The 21,084-nt window shown below is 38.9% G+C and overlaps 1 pseudogene; it reads right to left on the bottom strand.

Annotated features, from left to right (window-relative positions):
• LOC102199315 (uncharacterized) overlaps window positions 1–21,084 on the bottom strand; it is a 180,049-nt pseudogene that overhangs the window by 5,193 nt on the left and 153,772 nt on the right.

Raw genomic sequence — 21,084 nt, 5'->3', positions numbered from 1 at the left:
TGGTTAGTTAAAGCTGTTAAATAACACAGCAGTGAAGGCTTGGAAAGTGACCTTATGCTAGCAGTCCACTTCCTGTCATTTTGCGTAAAAATACGATACTGTCATTACAGTGATCGTTAATAATCTAATTTTGACGTATCATACTGTTTAGAAATTTTTGCTCAAAACTGCTATACGCTATTGTTTAAAACGTGTTGCATATTCGAACAAATTAAGATTGTCTTACCTCAGACAAAATGGAGATCATCCGCTGCTGAAGCGTGTGTCCTGCACGTGGCACAAAGGATTATGGGCGGAAGTGTACAACGATTAAAATGAAAATGCTTTCATCAGTTAAATCTATTAGATTTCTTAATTTTTCCTGGTACTCATACATTTCTTTAAAATCTGCTCAACAAACCATTGCTTAATTTACCCCAAACGAAAGTGTGTAAATTTAAATAACTGAACATCTCAAACACGTTGAATTTTGCTTAGATTTAATTAAAACGACACATACATGTTTTTGTTAAGTAATAGTTACTATTACTTTCCTAATAGATACTAATTAACCCGAATCACAGTTTTATAGGGGATGACAACGTTGTTGCGTCTGTCTTTCTTATCCTCCTTCGCTGGTGTCTGGTCTTCTTTTCTGTGCATCTTTGCTGACTTTATAAATGCCCAATTAGGATACCTGCATGTTTTGAGTGCTTCCTTTACATGTGTGTGTTCCTTCTTTTTCCTTCAGGCTTAGAGGGAACATGTTCTGCCCGGTGGTGTAGGGTCCTGATTACCCCAAGTTTGTGTTCCAGAGGGTGATGGGAGTCAAAGAGGAGGTACTGGTCTGTGTGTGTGGGCTTCCGGTAAACCTCGATGCTGAGGTTGCCATTCTCTTCAATGTGCACTGCGCAGTCCAGGAAAGGCAAACAGTTGTCCTTTGTGTCTTCCCTGGTGAACTTGACGTTTTTATCCACAGCGCTAATGTGCGCAGTGAAGGATTCCACTTCTTGTGTCTTGATTTTGACCCAGGTGTCTGTACCAGTGGCTGGGTACTCTTCCTTTGAAAGAGCCAAGAGCCTTTCTTTCCACTTCCTCCATGTAAAGGTTTGTTACAATAGGTGACACGGGGGAGCCCATGGCACAGCCATGTTTTTGTCTGTAGAAACCCTCGTTGTATTTGAAATATGTAGTGGTGAGGCAGAGGTCTAACAGTGTGCAAATTTGATTGGGTGTGAAGTTGGTCCTGTCTTCCAAGGAGCTGTCTTCTTGTAGTCGTTTTCTGACAGTCTCCACTGCCTCCGTGGTGGGTATGCAAGTGAAGAGAGAGACTACATCAAAGGACACCAAGTCGATGGAGTTCTTGATGTGATGTGGGGTGTTCCCCACAAGAGGTGCTAGGACGGTAGCAAGGTGTTTCGAGATGTTGTAAGTGGCTGAGTTCATGCTACTGACAATGGGTCTGAGCGGGACAGCTTCCTTGTGGATTTTAGGAAGTCCGTAAATGCAGGGTATGGCATCCCCTGGGTAAAGGCGGTGATATGTAAGGCGGTCAATGATTTTGTCCTTTTCAAAGTCTTGAAGGCAAGCTCTAACTTTCTTTTTGTAGCTGCTTGTGGGGTCTCGCTTTAGGGCTTCGTAGGTATTGTTGTCACTGAGGAGAGTAGTGATCTTTGTGTGGTAATCCGTTGTGTTTAGGACCACGGTACACCTTCCCTTATCAGCTGGTAGTATAGTGATGTTGTGGTCTTTGCTCAGGGAAGCGACGGCCTTCTTTTCTTGTAATGTGAGGTTGGACGGAGGGTGGCTGAGACTTTCATCCTGATTTGCTCTGCTTCTGTCTGTGATAATTTGTTAATCCGTATGGCAGTTTCTGTGGCTGTAATGAGGTCCACTATGGGTAACTGTTGCGGAACAATGGCAAAATTGAGTCCTTTGGCTAATACTTTCTTTATATTCTTCCTGTTTAGAAATACGAGTATTCAATATAAGCAGTTGTAAGTTGTTTATTCCTCTTGGTGGATCTGTTAAGTGCAATGTAAAATTCAATGTAATCTGGTGAAATGAAATTTACTTCATTGATATACATGAAGTTTATACAAAGCAGTTTTTTCTTAACTTATTTTAATTAATTAATCTTTAATTTTTTTTAAATATATCTTTTATATAGCTTCATGTTTATGAAGGCAAAAAATATTTTTTGCCAGCACTGAGGGCCAAGCAGTAAATAAAAAAATTTGATCCCGAGGTGTGACACGTTTATGTGTGTGGGCGTGAGTTTGTGTGTGGGGGGTTGGTTGGTCGGTTGGTTTGGGGTGCAGGGGGGGATTGACTGCTGAGCAAAAAATGACAGTTGTGCTGAGTGTACCTGTTGTGTGGTTTGGCCCAGGTAGTTTAGCACATGTGGGCAAAACATCAGCCAGCACGACGCTTCCACCTTCCTTCAAAACAGACCCACAGAAAAAGCTTACAGTGCCATTTTTCTTGTTGTTACTTCAATAATAAAAACTATATTCTGCATTTTTTTTTATTCTATTAGAGTTTTCGAGGAGAGATACCATTCAGCACAAGACATTTTCTTGAAATTTTCTTTTCAGCTACTACTGTAAAAGCATTTTGTATTTATTCTTTTTTGGAAAAGATGAAAAATTTGTCAGACACTGTCAGAAGAGTTTTAACAGGCAAACATGTACAACTGGTAGTGCAGCAAGTGGAGGGAGGGAGGGCATCAACTTAGGTCAAGCATGGGTCAAAATGTAAACGTCAGTTGTAAGTAAGTAAACCTCAATGTGAGCTGTAAATGGAAACTGAAGATAGAGCATATGATGTAAAATAAAACAAATAGGAAATTGCTCCCGATTGTAAACGGACTCTGAGAACCAGCAATTTTTAATCATAGCACGGAACTTAGATGATGTTGTTTCCTTACCACTGGGCGCCGGGAAACCAATGGAAATGATCTATTCATTATTTCCAGCAGGAAGAATATCCTCCCGACTGAGAACAGAATAGGTCAGAGCTCTGAGAGGGAGATTGGATCTAAATTGCTCCAATCTTGGCGTTAGATAACGGCGTAGGCACCTGCTGCTGTGCTGCGCAGCTCCACATCTCCACACAATCACAGTAGGCAGCGATGAGAAGGCCACAGGTTCACTCATCATTATTTAGGCTTTAAAAATGTGGCCCTTTTGGAATGTCTTCCACCACAACAGTCACCCCCCAAAAATGACAGTGGAGCCCTCCAGAGCCTCTTAATCAGCCATGGGTGTAGTTGAGGTTAATCTGCATTGTTCATGGCGGTGAGAGAGGAAGGGTCTCTCTCAGTCACCCTACTACATGCGCTGATAGCTGTTTCCTAACAGGCAACAAACATCCCACAGCACGTCTTGTTTACGCAGCCTTGCAGTGGGACTCCGTTTGCTGTGCTCGTGTCATGGATTCTGAGATAACCTCTCTCCAAAGTGGAGCTTAATTGCTTGCCCCCTGTGTTAGCAGATGACATGAGTGGGAATCAGAGGCGGAGCCAGACATTTGAAACACCCGGGGCTTAGCTCTAAAGGATAGTGTGCATGTGGGATTATTTTTTCTTTTTTTTTGGGGGGGGGGGGCAGATTAATTGGCTCTGTTTTGAGTTTTGTTCGAAAAAGAATGACTTCATATAGGGAAAAATATATATCACATGTGCAGGACACCTTAAACTAGTTTTTTAATTAAGCTGCAAGGCAGAACAAAATCGGGGCTGTATCAAGACATGAGGACTAAACCCCAATTCAACCAGACCCAGAACTGATCCGGAATTAAAACAGGACTACAAAATCAGGACTACTGAGGACTTAACCAAGACAGAACCAGAATCAGAACTAGATGATAGTAGCACTAAAAATCATCATATACCTGCACTACACTTATTTTTTTTAATTTACAAAGTCCACTATTTAGATTGAGAAAAGTTTATATAATTATTTAGCCTTGTTGTGCAAACAAGCCTGCATAACTTAATAAATATAGAATTTGAAAAATAACAAACCTAAAAAGAAACACTAGGTACGAGATACATGAGTACCTATGATACAGTGATACTTTTGTTAAGCAACCATTTGACTAACATGTGTGTCTCACCTGCTCTTGTTCCATCTCTGTTCTGTCCTCATTCTGTCTCTCCCTCTCTGCTCCCCTCTCTCCCTCTTTGTGCTGACAATCATCAAATATACAGTTGAAACCAGATATTTACATACTCTTCAGATCAAAACACAAACACTTTTTAATTGTAACATCAAATCAGACTAAATGTTTATTTTTTTTAGATTGATAAATATAAAAAACATATTTGTTACCTTTAAGAGTAAAGAGAGAAACTATCTGCATTTCTTAATTGTAAATGGCACCAAATTGTATTCAAATTTTGCCACACTTATGGAGCTCCACAATTCTTTTCCTGGTGTTTTGGTTGATATCGTTTGATTTTCCCATGTCAAAGAAACAGGCTCTGTGTTTTGCCTTATATGCATCCACAGGTGTGCCACCAGTTTACTCACATGGACTCTACTAACCTATCAGAAGCTTCTTCAGCTCAGAATGGAATCGTCTGGAGTTTTCTTATTAATTAACAATAAACTTAGTGTATATGTACTCCTAAATTTGATGAAAGTGATAAAATAGACAGCTCTGTCTCTCTTTATTCTGACTAATTCAAAAGATATTTCAATATTTATTTATCCAAAACAAAACAAGTTTACTCTAAATTGATGTTGTACAGTAAAAAAATGTTCTTGTATTTTCCATAAAGTGTATGTAAATATCTGGTTTAAACTGTGGATATACTGTTGTGTATTGAAGTTCCTCTTGTTTTGCATAGAAATATACTGAACAACATACAAAGCATAATATATAAAATACTACCAGAGTTTTTTCCTTGAAAGAAGCCCCTTATGTCCATTCTTGTATATCAGAACATTAGTTTTCATTACATTTCCAGGCAGGCATCTAACTATGAAAAAATGACACTCCAAAAGACCCCCTGCTTAAGCCCAGTAAGCCACCCACCCCCCGCTCCGCCACTGATGGGAAGGAAGAGCTGTAAAATCCTTCATGAGTCTAACTAGCGCTGACGGTAATGCAACAAATTGTGCTGAAATCATACAAGGAATGTTAACTGATTTTGAATAAGCATGATCATGCTGGTGGATTGTGAAAGCGTCTTCCTGTTGACCTTCAGATTTTATGCAAACTTTGGCTTTTCTTGCTATAAAAACTATTCAAGGAGTCACTTTTTCAAGAGGTTATAAATAATGTGGATGGTGCTGATCCCCAACCACATACCACATAGCTTTAAAGTAAAAGTACCAGACAGCTATTGTTTCTAGTAACATAAAGGGGCCTCAGTAAAGTCAACCCCAGGAAGGTATTAGAGGTGGATTTAATGTTCCCCAATGTACAGCTTGTTTAACTTTTACTGCTGCAGAAAATCTGAACTGGATGCCCAGTCAGATTTAATAAGTTGTGTAAAAATGTGTCTGTTACATTAACTCTAAATTTTCAACAATCTGTAAAAATGTCATTTATGCTCACTGCAGGTATAAAGGAATAAACTCGAATCACACAGCAGACTTAAAGCATTTGGCTGATGCAATCATCCACCCCCCCTACATTTCAGTTCGACTGAACTGTAATTGTCATGGTCCCTGTGCCTCGAGTGCCAACGTGTCCTTTTTTTCTCTGCCTCTCCATTCCAGCTGCTTCAGCATTCACTTCTCGCCACTCTTTCAGTGCAGCATCAACGTCGAGGCAGATTTAGAATGTTTTGCTTTTGTATTCGGTTATTCCTTGTTCTAGCTCCTTCCCGTGTGCCTGCCTTAACTTCCCTGCTCATCTCCTTCTCATCTTACTGTGCCAAACACCAGCCTAGGTTTTTGGAATCTGACTACCCATGCGACTATTTGCAAAAAAAAAGGGGGGGTCTGCAAGTACTAGGTTTTAAAACCCAACAATAATTTTCATTTATTATTTATCAAGGACTCGGTTCAGTGCCGTTTAGTTCCAGCAACGAAAAGAACTGAAGATTAAACTAAAAAGTGAATAACCAAAAAAGACAGCTATTTTTTAAAGAAGCCAGTGCAAAATAATACCTCTGAGGCATGATATCTTTTCATAAAAAATACAGATTTAGATTTCAATGTGTCAGTCCCACTTGGAGAGGCAATTATTTATGCAGCAGTATAAGTAAAGTTAAATTGAATCACTTTAATATTAGTCTCTCAAAGCATACTTAAAGTCCACAGCAGGGTTCAGCACATAGTAAAATATCAGCAATGCTGAATTAAGTGATATATGGTATTCTGCTTTGTCTTGAAATCAATATAAGACAAAATCACCAATGATTTTTTTCCGGTCTTCTTGATGAGCTACATTTGCACAAACTGTGCAGTGAGTAAAGGGAGTTAAAAACTGAAATAACTTATTGATTGTAATAAATAAACTCCCAATTTTATGATACAATTCAAATTGTTTCAAAGGTTGCAAACTTGAAACAATTCAATTCAACTACTTTATTATCCCACAAGGGGAAATTAGTTGTGAACATGTGAACAATTGATGTAAATTAGCAGTTTAACTAAAATCTGGCACATTTTAAGTTATTGTGCTGATGCCACGGGTCTATCCATTCATCAGTATATGAAATGATGGATGGTTTAATGGATGGGTCATACATTTTACAAATCCTTTATTATAAAAGTGGCTAAGAACATGGATGGATGGATATATAGATATCCAGTTACATGCAAAATCACTGGTGAACAAATAGTAATTCTATAAATTGAAGAAGTATGTGGATGAACATCAAGAGTGTCACAGCTGTTATGAGTTTGTTATGGACATGGTTTGATCTGAGTCTTCACATAGAGGCTCCCTTTTATTTATATATCAGTTCAAGAGAATCTCTGTCCAAGTTTTGTCAGTTGAAATCTCAACAGAAAACTTGTACAAGGCTGTTATGAATTAGACATGGCTCGATCTCTCCCCCCCAGGCACTGTCTTCACATAGGGCACCACTTCATCAGGGCATCTGGCTTCTTTCTAGTTTCTTTTACAATCTCACACTGCTCCAAAAATCTCACACCTGCTGAGAGAGAAACCTTCAAAGTCAGTACTTTAAAAAAAAAAGAAGTTACGGTAAAGAGACGTTTCATTCTTTAAGAAAACAAAAACAAAACTTGTTTTACATTACATCATCACATGGTTCATGGGCCTATTTTATCAGAAACACATACATTTGACTCTTCTTCTTCTTCTTCTTCTTTCAGCTGCTCCCTTTAGGGGTCACCGGAGCAGATCATATTCTCCATCTTACCCTGTCCCTAGGATTCTCCTCTGTCACACCAACTCTGTGCATCTCTGCCTTTACTACGTAAATCGTTGTCTTTTCCTCATGCTTCATTTTAGTTAATACACCTCTGCACATCACCCTTATTCTGGAAAATCGGTACCAGACGACAGTGGGTCCAACAGTGTGTGCAGCCACCTCCTAATCTGACAAAACATTGACTTGAGCTGAATTTGATTCTTCCAGATTTTTGACTTTTGTTTTTTTAAATACCTACTTCATGGGATCATAGATGTCCCAAAGCAAGAGAGAGAGAAAAGGAGAGAGAAAGAGTGAGAGATAATCATTTACAATTAGACAAAACAGGGATGGCATGAATTATACATAAATATTAGTCACTCCTGTATCTGTGGATCAGACACAATCCTTTAAAACCAAGACAGGTGTGTCATAATACCAATAAATCTTCTTCTTCTTTCAGTCACTGCCTTTAGATCGTCTCCACAGTGGATCATCTGCCTCCATCTCACCTTATTTCCAACCCTCTGCATCCTCCTCTTACATCCATGACATCTTCTCTGTGGTCTTCCTCCTTTCCTCCTGCCAGACTCCTCCATCTTCAACATCCTTTGCCAAATAGATCCATTATCCTTTCTCTGCAAATTACCCCAGACACTTCTCTCTATCTGCTCCACCTTGCCTGCACTCTGTTCTTCACCTCTCTTGCACACTGTCCATTGATTTGGATTGCTCACCCTAGCTGTTTAATTCTACTACCTCTGCTCCTTGCATGTTCACTTTTCCACCTGTCTCACTCTCTTTCACAAAGTAAATATTCCAGAGACCGGAAAGACTTATTTACAGCTTATTTACAGGAAACCTGAAAATCCCAGAATCAGGATCTCTGAACAGGTGAGGGAACAGGTAAGCTTTCTCCTTACTGGAGCTTTGCAGGGATTTCTGCAGAAGTGGAAAGGACAAATTAGAGCCAGCTGATTTATAGTTTCAAGTCATTTTGAATCTTGGTTTGCTTGCGTGTTTGTCTGTCTTTACCAGGCTGGAGGCCAAAGAAATCCAGAGAGAGCTTAAAGGTGAGTGGGGAGAGTGGGCAGGCGGGTTAGAAACTGGTGGGTATTTTTTTCCTTGGCAGGTGGCGACTGGCTCGAGTGCAGGTGAGTTGAGTTTGCAGGATGCAACGAGATTCAGGGGTTTCCATTTGTCTTCACACCTGCTTATTCACTAGCAGAGAAACAAGAGAGCAAGGTAAGGCATTTCATGGAGCTAGGAGCTGAGAGAAAACACTAAAGAGCCTCATTACCACCACTGAGGAGGCAACAATCTGGCGGTGTGGAGGCTTGTGCCGGTCTTTAAATATTGCATGTGTGATGAGTTGATGAGAAACAGGTGCAACGGTCAGCACGCCAGGAAACTGGAAAGCCCACTAGTCTACCTGAGAGGTGACGGAGAGAGAAGAATGAAAATAAAATAAACCCAGGCCTGCCAAAGACATAACAGACTCACACGATTGTGTTTTTTACTCTTAAATCATTAAACAACAGTCATCCTCAGTGTAGGAGTCCATCCCAACAGGTCAGCTTGAATGGTTGTCTGTTGCTCTGACTTAGTTCTGCTATCGACTGGTGACCTGTGCATGCTGCCTGTTGCTCTATGACAGCTGACATAGGTTCCTGCCCAACCGCTTCCCTGAATTGGAAAAATGGATGGATGGATAGGTTTGAGGTGGTGGCTACTGGATAATAATTGTGGAACATAATTTTCCTGAGCTTAGTAATCATTAGCATTTAAATCCACTGCTATTTATTGGCATTAAAGTTTACATGGGGAATTAATTTTAAATTACAATGCCCAATTCAAAAAAATTTGATAGTTTTGTGAAATGCAAAGCGGATAAGAAAGCAAAATCTAAATACTGTGGGTCACTGTAGCTCAGGTGGCAGAGCAGGTCAGACACTAATCAGAAGGTTGGTGGTTCGATCCCAGGCTGCCTCCTGGCTGCATACCAAACATCCTTGGGCAAGACACTAACCGCATGTTTGCGGGCCCGGTGGCGCCAGTGCTAACACAGTGGCCTCGCCTCTGTCAGTGCGCCCCAGGGCAGCTGTGGCTACAATGTAGCTTGCCATCGCCAGTGTGTGAATGGGTGAATGACTGAATGTAGTGTGAAGCGCTTTGGGGTCCTTAGGGACTAGAAAAGCGCTATACAAATGCAGGCCATTTACCATTTACTGTATTCATTGATTTGAAATCATATATGTTTAATCAACATGTCGCAAAAACCTTTGGACAGGACCATATGCAGTGTCCCCTGTAGTGTCTGATCACAAATCAAAGATGACAGGTATTCAGTATTGATTTTTTTGGCCTTACCTCTTGTGCACAGAGATTTCTCCAGATTCTCAGAATTGTTTGCTAATATTAAATAATATAGATGATAAGATAGTCTTTGCAGTCTTTGCAGTTTTACCTGGAAGAGCATTACTCTGAAAATTTGCCATGAATTGTTCCGTTTATCTGTTTATAGTAAAAATGTAAGTTTTTGTTTGTTTGTTTGTTTTTTCAGAGTTCAGTTTTGCCTATCTTTATTGTACAGTCCAGATTATTGTAGGTTGGATGATTCAGAACCTACACTGGTATTATTGTAGGGTCTTTACTTTACAATATAAAGAGCCCAGAGGCAAGTGTTGTTGTGATTTGGCGCTATATAATCAAACTTCGCTAAGATGCTCTTTTTAATATTCAGTTGTGTGCAGATCTGTTGCTAATTAACCTAATTAGTTGCTAAATGTTCTTCCAGCTGTTTCTTTTTATTGTCACTTGTTTTTCCAGCCATTTGTTGCCCACATCCCAACTTTTTTGAAATGTGTTGCTGCCATCAAATTTAAAATAAGCTAATATTTTTCATGAAGTAGTTAAATGTCTCAGTTTAAACATTTCATATATTTTCGACTGTGTATAAAATGTGGACCTATAAGAGTTGGAAATTACTGCATTCCAGTTTCTGGAATTGAGGCTATATTAATATTGCCGCAGTCATTAAGAAGAGCAATGTATGTATATTAATTTTACATAGTAAATACGGTATATTAGCATATAGTAAAATAATATTCTGAGCGCAACACAGGCACCAATTTAAGCTGACAGCTGCTTTTTGATGCAGTAATAGCCCATGACCATGCACACATACACACAGTTTTTCTTCAACGGATGGACGAATGTTGAAACAGTGTCGCATTTATAAATTAAATCTCAGCATACTGTAAAAGTTGCACAACAGTTCCTACAGCTCTAAAGTTTGAAAAGTTCCTAGCAATCTTTAAAAGGCAAAACATAATAACAGCATAATGGGGAAATGTATGGGAGCGATACCATATGCTCAGTTTCTGACACACCTTCAAAGTGTTTTTCCAGGGTAAAACTTGCTTAAGCACTGAGCCTATTTCTTTTAGTTTATGTGAAAGGCTAGGAAATACATTATGTAGATTATTGTCCTCACAGAGGTAGAAGTCCAAAAGACTTTGTGTGTTTTCAATTAATGAAGCAAATGTGGCGTTATTTATGTCTTTGGACCCACAGTAGCTATCAGTGCTCAGATTTTCTTCTTATTATGCTCTTGTTGCTGCCAGAGAAGTAAGCTGCCTCATTTATTGTGAGGCACATGATTTGGGGCTTTAGAGCAAAAACATTAATGAAAGCAATACTGCATGAGTCACTATTCTGCTTTTTTGCACAACAGCTGGATGCAGAAAAGTTTTGAAAAGTTTTGTTTTGGAGCAGAAAAAAAAGAGACAAGAATGCAGATTATTGTCCAGAAATGCAAATGTAAATATTCCTGTCTCTGTGAATCGAATGAAACCAGTGCATACACACAGCATTCACAATTAATCAAACATAATGATGTTTTTTTAAAGAATCATCAAAACCAAAATTAACTTGTGTGCATTGCTAATGCAGGTACTATGGTGTAAGTTCACTATGAGCTCATTTATTGAATGTCATTAGCTTACTATGTTCACTTCCCCATGCAAATAGAGCACATTAATCACTGGCTGTATTTTGCATAAAGGAACAACCCAGTGCACACTGTTGCCTGTTATAGCTAACATGGAAAATAAGGTGTTGGAAGATCTCACTGGAACTCTGTAAGCCTCTTTTAATCTCTGTTTAAATTGATCAAGTGTCAGACATTTACGGAGGGCCTCGAGGTTTCCCACAGGAAGTGGTTCCTGGAGATCAATGGAACAAAGGTGCCATATTTTGACAAATGTGCTCAGCAGTCTTCTAGAACTTTCTATACACCCATTAAAATAAAGCTCAGTGAACCTCCATATATGCAATTATTAGCATAATCAACTCACTGAAGATGGTAATTATATCCGTTTTAACACAGTTGTTCACACTATGATATAATGACTAATTAAAACTATTACTTTTAAAGTGAGCAGCAGGCCTCCTACGGGACTCCTCAAGTCGACAGGAATAGAGTTCATTTCTCTTTAAGACTATTTAGTTGTAATTAAAATATTGCCTTTGATTACATCAACACATTCAGTCATGCTCCCTTGGTGTGCAGTGTCATATGCTTACTATGTCCGAGCATATACAGTGTTTATTTGATATTCAATAACTGACAAAGTTAATTAATCTGCAGCCGAGGTGTTAAATTACAAAAACTGAAATGTGAAAATGTTTTGTGGAGATTAAACCGCTCAGGCAGTCATTGTGACACGGGTTTAAAGCAGCACTGCACAGCTGGGTTCACTTTTTCTTTAGCCGTGACACAATGACTGGCTGAAGCAACGCTGCAGTTGTCAAGTAATCTTCCAAAAAAATTTGCTTTGCCAAGTTGTGTTAGGTGCAGGTGCCAGAGAGTAAACAGGTGGGGATTTAATCAGATGGAACAATGAAAAGCAATTTGTTTGTATTTGGGCCGAGAGTGTGGTTTAGGCACCCATCGTTCTGCTTGTTCAGTCAATAAATAAATAAATGTTCTTCTTGGACCTTTCTCTTCAGGCTCACTTTTTATTGTTCAGATTATCATAAACTTAACAGGTACTGCAGCCTGTTCTCCTTCTTAGTGTATCAGCATCTCATAGATATGTACAAGGTAACTGTCGATGTCTCTGGTGTGCCATGGCAATAGTAAGATGGCTCTTTCCATCTCCCTATTCATCGCATAGAGGCACTTGTAAAAGATCCCGTAGCATCACATTTAAATGCATTTTAACCCTCTGATGCATAGTGGTCACTGGAGTGGACAGCTACTAAAACGTACATATCTCTTTAATGCATTGGTTTCTATGGTGGAACTGCATATTAGCCTCTAGAGTGCTCTCTGCTGCCATACTCCATTGAGGTCAATTCAGTGTTCAGTTAGTGCAACTGCAAGTAAATTTCCTCTGAATCAAAGATGGCAGACAAACTGTCACCCCTGCCGACCACTGCTGGCATATCCTGTCAATCCTTATATGCTAAAAGAGCCCAACAGGTAAAAAAAATATGATGATATGCAGTAACATCTAGGGAAGGATATTATCTGTTTGGAATAAGAAATTGTTATGTCTAATATGTAGAAAACTAAGATTAACCATGTGTCCACTGTAGTGGACATCATGCATTACCCACTATATTTTTTTTTAACATAAGTCATAAATTGTCTCACTGTTTTTTGGGACTGTTTTGGTTATAAGTAAGCATATAATTGTTACATTTATAAGCTACTCATTTAAAATGTATATTTCTGTGCAGATCAGCTGTAGTTTGAGTTACTATAATAATTATTTTATCATATTTTGTAGACTTCAAATGCAGCAAAGAATAAGGCAGCATACAGAATAGTCCAGGAAATTCCATCCAGCTCCAGTGATGATGATTTCATTGATGAGTGCAGTGATGATGAGTTCAGTGATAAGTCCAGTGATGATGAGAGTGGCTGCCAGAGCAGAACAGAGACATAGGAACTACGGACAGCCTAGGTGTGATGAACACAGAAGTGTTTGGAGATGCAGACTAAGATGTCAGTTTGTGTTTTCTTCCAGCATGCTACTAAGGGCTTGGTAATACTGTCCTGCATCGTTATAGAACTGTGTAGACTCAAAAATGTTTCTCTTGTTGGAGATAGTTTGCCATATTCAGGTGTAGGATTCACAGCTAGGACTGTTGATTGGTTTTGTTATTTACGTCTAAACATTGGGGCCTTATGAGTTGAAAGTTCCAAAAAAATTGCTGAGATGTTTTTCAAAGGATACAAGCAAACAAGTGTTTGTATATTTACAATAGAACACAAGGTAATTAATTTTTATAGTAAATTCACAGTATTTCATGCTAAGTGCTCAGGCGCATGTAGTCCACTGGAGTGGACAAGTTTATAACTTTATAAAAAAACATATTTTTGGGAAAAAAAGAGTTGAACATTTTTTTTCATGTCCTGAGAAGAATAAAAGCACTTAAGAAAAAAATCTTGACCAAGGCTTTCATAATTCATGCATCAGAGGGTTAAAAGATGTATTTTTAACATGCAGGGTTATTATTAAATTATTATTATTATTTTTTTTTTTTTGGTGGCTTGGGGGTGCAAAAATACATAGCTCACAGACAGGCCATGAGTCTGTCTTACAACCTTCTGAGTTAAAACCTTCCGTCTTACTCCACAACCACTCCAACCTTACAAAGATGCTCTAAGCACCTCTTAAAAGGAGACAGATTGTTCTCATTCCCAGTTCGAGATTTTTATTTTTGGAGTCTAGTAGAGAAGCTTTATGTGGTTCACAGTTTTTAAAAATACAGTGCTTAGTTTAGATATTCTGGGCCTTGGGCAGCAACTCAATTCATCCACTGTATGAAACAGCTCCTTTTGCCATGCTTTGTTCAAACCAACTTTATGGTTAACAAGATGTTTGGACTGAAGGCTCTGAGTCAAGTTTAGTAGCTTTATTAACACAGAAGGGAGAGTGAAATAAGGTGTTGGGCCAGGGTAGGCTCCTTATCTCTTAAGCTGTGAAAATTGAATTCAACAAATGGTTTCCAGACAGGGAGATACTCTGAAGACAAGAAGCTTAGAAAAACTTAACAGAAACACAACTAAACCTGAATTAGTTAGCACTTTGGTAAATATAACAATTTGACAAGGAGTAGGTGCAAAAGCTGGACCTTTTATGTGCAGGAGCATGATTCCTGCCTGATGTACCTTTAGTTGTACCTCACAAGGTTGGTAGGTCTTGCTCAAATGCACACATTTATATTTTTTACATCATGCAGATCCAGAAGCTGAAAAAATAAACCAAAGTGAGCATTCAGAGCAGTCTGAAGCTCAAGGTCTTGTCTCAGAGAAATAACTAACGCATACAGCTAACCACAGATAATAGGTGCATAAACCATTGTAAAAGTATATATGTATATATTTATACTGGCTAACACAGGATAGAAGGATCCCCACAAGCGTATAACACCATTAAACTACCCACCATTAACCTGCCTCTGCACAACATGGAAGCAACCCAGCTGAATACATGAGTCAATACATGAGTGCAGCTCAGAAAGTCATTAGAAAATAACATCAGCGGAACAAAGCACCAACTCCAGGTTCATAAAGCAGAATATCAGGACTAGATCAGACAGATAAATCTGAGCACTGCCTGGAATAACTACGTCTCAATGCCCCACACATGGATACTGCAGTGCTAATTACCATCATCAGGAACTCACTGGGACTGTGGAAGTCAACACTGGAGGCCAAATCAAAGGCAATCCCACAATTCATCATCAAGTGTGGACTATACCAAGGCGATGCATGGGTCCTGCTGCTGTTCTGCAAAACAGATATAGAAGCTGATGAGGACCAGAAGACCTCAGTTGTGATAGATGTGGATGAGATAAGAATACTGTTCTGGCTTGCCACACTTTAGAGGAAGAAACACTTTACATATCACATTGTTCATCTATTTTATTTTATTTATATTAGGAACAATAAGTAACATGGACCACATTAGAGTTTAGTTAAATAAAGGCCACTGCAACTGCAACAGAAACCCTTGTTTCATTCCATAGTTTTTTCCCTGGTTGGTCATCCATGATCTGCGGGGGCTTCTAAACACGCAACATTTTCTGCTGTTGTTGATGCATTTTCAAAGTGTTTAGAAGGCAAAGGAGGGGAATCTGCTGACTTTGACCGTGAAACAGTCATAGCAGTTCATGTAAAAACAAGAAAATGGCCATTTTTCACATTTGACAGCTGACTAGTTTTAAATATTGCAGATAGAAATGGAATAAGAAGGAGCAGTCGCAGTAAACAAAGATTTGCGTAAGGAACAATAAACAGCGTATCTCGGCATGGTAACTGCTTGTTTAATTGCTCACTCAGTGGGCATGGAATCATATTATATTTGCACATAGTATGAGAAAACAATGCTGCCTGGCTTTTGTTATTTGACTGTCATAAACAGACGCTCAGTCAAAGCAGCTGCTCAACAACTGTTTGGTGACCCCCAAATTCTCAATTAAATAAACACTTACTGCTGCCACCAGCTGCCACCAAGTCAACCACAACCAAAATATTACAGATTAAACTCAAAATTATGTACCAATTGGCACAAATATCTACAGAAATTGTAGTTGATTTAAAGCCTTGGATTACTAAACTTGAGAGAACAAGCATATAGATTTCTTTGGTGTTCATTGACGCACTGCCATCAGTTTTGTTTTTGGTGTCTATGTATCAAAAAGGTTGCCTAAATCATACAGAATGCCATGCAATGACTAATTCACTAATACAATTGCTTCCAGTAATGCCAGAATAACTTGAAAATCAATGCCTAATGCATAGTCTGGCCGGTGAGCATTGCTCATGAATTTAAGTTTTGGAGATTGTTTGATCCAATTCACTGCAGGTTGTTTGATGTAAATACACTCTTCTGAAATGGCAAGGTAAACACACTCTTTCCCCAAGGTTGTGGGGAAGCAAACCAGAACTCAATGATGCCTGAAAGCATTTGCCCATTAAAACCCACCTTTTTCCTACTTAGTCCATTGCCACCTTGGAAAATTACATGCTTGTTCAGAAGTGATTTAAGCACCAGTGAGTGGAAATAGTGGCTTTTTACTGAGTTACCTCTCACTGCCCGAGTGGGTCAAAAGAGTTCTAGCAAATGGGGGGAAAAACAGAAAAGAAAAATCTCCAACAGACTACAGAAACTCACAAATCTGATCTGATCTTCCATCTTGTGCTCTAGTGTGCAGTGTGGGGCTGTCCAATTGAAACTGCCATCATGAGAGACTCAGAAATAGACAGGATTTGTTAATAACCATGCACAGACAATTTTGGTTGAATGGCTCACTCCCTCCAGACTCAATTGAAAAGAAAAAAAAAAAGAGCTCTATTAACAGTCAATGTGATGTACAAAATAGTCATACCAATCTTTAACTTCTTTCCTGACTGACTGGCGTAAGTCATATCTAAACAGCATCGCTGTTTCCTGGAACTGTGTTTTGCAGATAATCAAAAGCCCCACAGTGCAGCACCTGCATCACTGCAGTTGTAATTTCGTAATCTGTGATTTAGTTGTTTTGAACCCCGGTGTGCATTTAATCATGGTCTGTTATGTGAACTTTATAATGAGGTTCCATACATGTGCGCACGTACAATTTCATGTTATCATTTGTTATCCTTTGTCTTTGCATTCAATGCATTTTTTTTCTTTTTTCCCCTGAAATGTGTTTCAAAATAAATTCTAGCTTGTACCTTATCCCCATTGATCTTCGTTTCAGCACTGGTGGGTAGACTTGTTAGCCTTGTTGTCAGAGATGATTTGCTATTCCTACTTTCCCTGTATATCAAAGCACTTCTTTGCTTTCTGTTTGTCTTAGCAGGCTCATCCTTAAGGATGTTGAGTATTGATCTGTTGTCTGATCTTTCATGGAGCGTGCTCAATTCCAGACTGATAGACTCCTGTTGTATTCCCTGGGACCAAGCTGAAAGGAAACAGGCGCTGTTTTAGAAAATACTTTGAAATGCAAGAGTTAGTAAAAGCTTAACGTTTTGCATACTGCATTAATTACTCAGCACGGGACCAGATTGTTCTCAGACCAGTCCAACGGATTTTTTTTTTAAATGTTATTTTTGCACTGTAGTGAGCGGGGAGATCAAACAAATTGTTCAAGACAGATGACATGTAAAGGTTACCACAACTGTCATTACATAGAGCCCACACAGTTGCAGTCAAAGAGAGTGTGGGCTTCTGAATTGTCTAAATGGGGGTTGTGAAGAGCACTTGGCTGCTTTGACATTCTGATGTAATAAAGGATCTGGTGTGATTATAACCCCGTCCTGAAAAGCTTTGCATGGATTTCTGAGGGGAGAAGTGTACATTTTCAGTGTTTGATGATTCATGTAATTTCCGTTAACTGCTGTTCTGTCACTTGCTCTTTGCTCATCCAGTTCTCAATACGTTGCGAGGGTGCAACCCTGTTGAGGTGATAAGCACCCATCATTTTAGCACCAACAGCTTTTTAACGTCTTTTATCATTCATAGTTCAGTCTATACTAAATTCAGTACATTTAATTAAATATGTATGCAGATAGTGTCCAATTCTTATCTATTTTAAGTATAAATAATTTGATCTTGCTCTGCATTTTAGCCAAAGCCTTAATATAATTTAAATCCTTTTACAATCCCGTTAAGCCTTCTGGAAGATTCAGAATATAATCTTGTTATGAAAACAACAGATCATACAGTGAGATCATGCCAACTCCAAAGAGGTAAAGGGTGAGTCCTTATGACAGTGAAGGATAAATAAGAGGCCAGAGTATTTTTTTCAGTGAAGCCCTACTTTGAGCTTGCACAGCATGCCATCATGCCTGCAGTGACAATGTAAATATGTTGTTAGGTAGATGTAATGTTTATTATGTTCCCCAATTTTAATTTAGCATCTGATCACAGTTACATTGAGCAAACAACAAACGGAAATGATAAATGGCTCGCACGCTGTGGTGCCACTGGTGCAATGCACAACAGGAGGCCTGCAGAGTGAAAGCCATTGATCCTTTTCTTTTGCTGTCTGCCTTCCCCCCCCCCCAGCACCTGTCCCTTCTTGGCATGGTTGCACAGCATTTTTCTAGTTTATATTTGCTAAATAGCATTAAACACAAAGAAAAGCTGAGGCATATCAGCAGTTTGGGCATTTCCTCAGCTAAAAAATGTCCCTATGGTGCTTGAAGAGTTAATTGATTAACAAAGTTATTAACAGTTATCCTGGGGCAGTGATGAATGTGAAACAGATTTCAGGGTGATGAATAAAAAAGTCATTTAGAAGTCTTTAGCCAACCCTTTCTGAACTCCTCATTTTCAGTCCAGCCCTTGTACCTTTTCAAAGGTTTTTTCTTTGTTTCTTAAGTCCCCTAATGCTGACCTATAAATTATTCATAAAAATGGCATCTAACTCAGTGCATGAATGTCAACCTACACATAACAATAAACTTAGCAAAATTGTATCTTTAGGCACTTTGTTAATAGCAGCCTGTCCCCAAATCCTGTCATCTGTTTCCCATTTCTTCAGTTTAATCTAGGAAAAATGTCAAAAGATAAGACAGATGGTTTGACAGACATAAAATAGCATTTCTGCACCAACAAGATGATTCTGTTAGCTGAAAACCTGGCATATGTCAGCATGGTGTGCAGCATGACATTAAAAACAAAACTGAGGAAGCTGCACAAGTGATGGACAAAAGAAGAATACCCACTGAACAGTATCTGAATGTCCTTCAGAAATAGGAAAAAAAAATCCAGCAAAGACCTGAGAGATGCTACTGGCTCTTCTGCTGATCCATCTACTGTTCACCGAGGCCTCGTTAGAAATGGTCTCAGAGGAAAGGTGAATGTCAAGAAGTCATTCTTAAATAAGGGAAATTGGGAGAAAAGGCTGAGGCACAAAAAAAGCCCAGATCACATCACATGCCCAATTGGTTGATGTGAGACAAATTTCATGCTGCCAGCTTTACACAGGCTAACAACGTGGATGGAAATATGGATTTTATAAAGTATAACATTTGAACCATTTTTCAGCATATCTGCATCACACTAAAAAGCATGCAAGTCTTTTTGTCTGAGATAGAAAGGATGAACAGAATAACACAAAGATACAGGTGACCCCGAGCTCACACCAGGGATGACTGACAAAGTGTGTATCCAGTCACAACTGTCACTGATGAGATCCTCAGATTGTAAAGTTTCAGACATTATGAAATCCTAAGCAGCAGTTTTAATGTGGACACATATGTAGTGCTGACCAGACTGACATCATTATTTGGTGTCAACTAAAGTTTCTTTTTTATTTTATCTACTTGGCGAATCACTGCAATGGCCTTGATCAGTCATTGTTACTTATGCATATAACTGTCATGTAAAAGTCCACCATGAGAACTCTTATAAAATAACACTTTTTATGTAACACTCAGCTTGTTAAAAGTTTAGTGTTATATAATTAAAAAAAAAAATTTGATAAAAATTCATAAAACAAAACAATTCAAGTGGGTGTTATGTGCCCTTGTGGGAAGCTGAAACAAAATGTTTTCTGAATTAAAGTTTTAGTAGAAAAATAGGAGTTGCTGAGATTCACAGCTCCTTAAAGGGCTTTGGGATTGGTTGTGTGTGCTGGTCGAATGGGAGGAAAAGAATCTACCCACCTAGCATGATTGGAACCTTTAGTTTATTTTCTTCACATAGGATCATCATAATATTCTCGGTCCTATTCTTTTAAGCTTTCTTTCTTCCATACATCGTTTTGTGGTAATGTGGTAATGTTGTTGCAGTTTATTATTTAATTTTAACCAATATGGCTACCACATCGTGCTGTGACATGGCATCATCCAATTTTCAGCAGGTCCAAAGCACGCCTCCAGGTTATAGGTCCATCTGTGTTAGAGATATCTGATGAAGAAGTAGAGTCATAGAGGGCTGTATCACATGAGCTAAACGCCACATCATCTGAATTAAACAAAAACTAGGTGAGAGGGTGTGAGATTAATTCAAGTGCACACTGAAAGAAGATCACTTTGTGAGCACAGAAGGTTGGTGGTTTGATCCCTGGCTGTTCCAGTCTACTCTTGATCTGAAGATAGAAAACATATGTAAATTAAAGCAGTGATATAAGTAATGTTTAAAATGCCACTGGACATATCTGCACATTCACTTGCACATGCTATTATGTTTGTGTACAGCCACGTTTTTCCACTGAACACAAAGGCCTTCCTCTGTGCAGTGCTATTCTTGCACATTAAATGTGAAACCCATTTTACAAAGAAGTCACAATGGAATATTCGGGTTCTTTGGTAGAGGAAAGTCTCAGTACTAAGTGAGGCAGAATGCATGGTTTGGCTGATAGCTTTATAACCCTCCTTAAAATTCTTTGCTTGTCCCTCTCAACTGGCTCTGCAATTTTAAATGTTTAATGGCTCAGTGCTATTCTTATTAATGTTGGCTATTTTCCCATCTGAGTGCACTGATCCATTGATGTTCCATGGTTCATATTCTCATCTGCGCCTGCCGTTTTTTTCTCCCCCTTATAATTGGTGCCACAGCATTGACCACGCTCATCATATCCAGGAATTCAAAGCTGACGTTGTAGAACAATACACCTTTTCACCATGTTTGCTTTCTGCTGTATTACAATTTGCCTGTTGAAGGAACATAATGTTTTGTGTATTGCTCATTATATTACAATTGTCCATGCAAAGAAAGTGGAATGTTTCCAGGTGATTTGATGAGCATAAAACT

Source organism: Pundamilia nyererei, unplaced genomic scaffold, assembly GCF_000239375.1.
Source record: "Pundamilia nyererei isolate P.nyererei 1_Seehausen unplaced genomic scaffold, PunNye1.0 scaffold00195, whole genome shotgun sequence".
Lineage (NCBI taxonomy): Eukaryota > Metazoa > Chordata > Actinopteri > Cichliformes > Cichlidae > Pundamilia > Pundamilia nyererei.
Note: the sequence above shows the minus strand (reverse complement) of the source record. Positions and strands in the feature narration are given on the sequence as shown.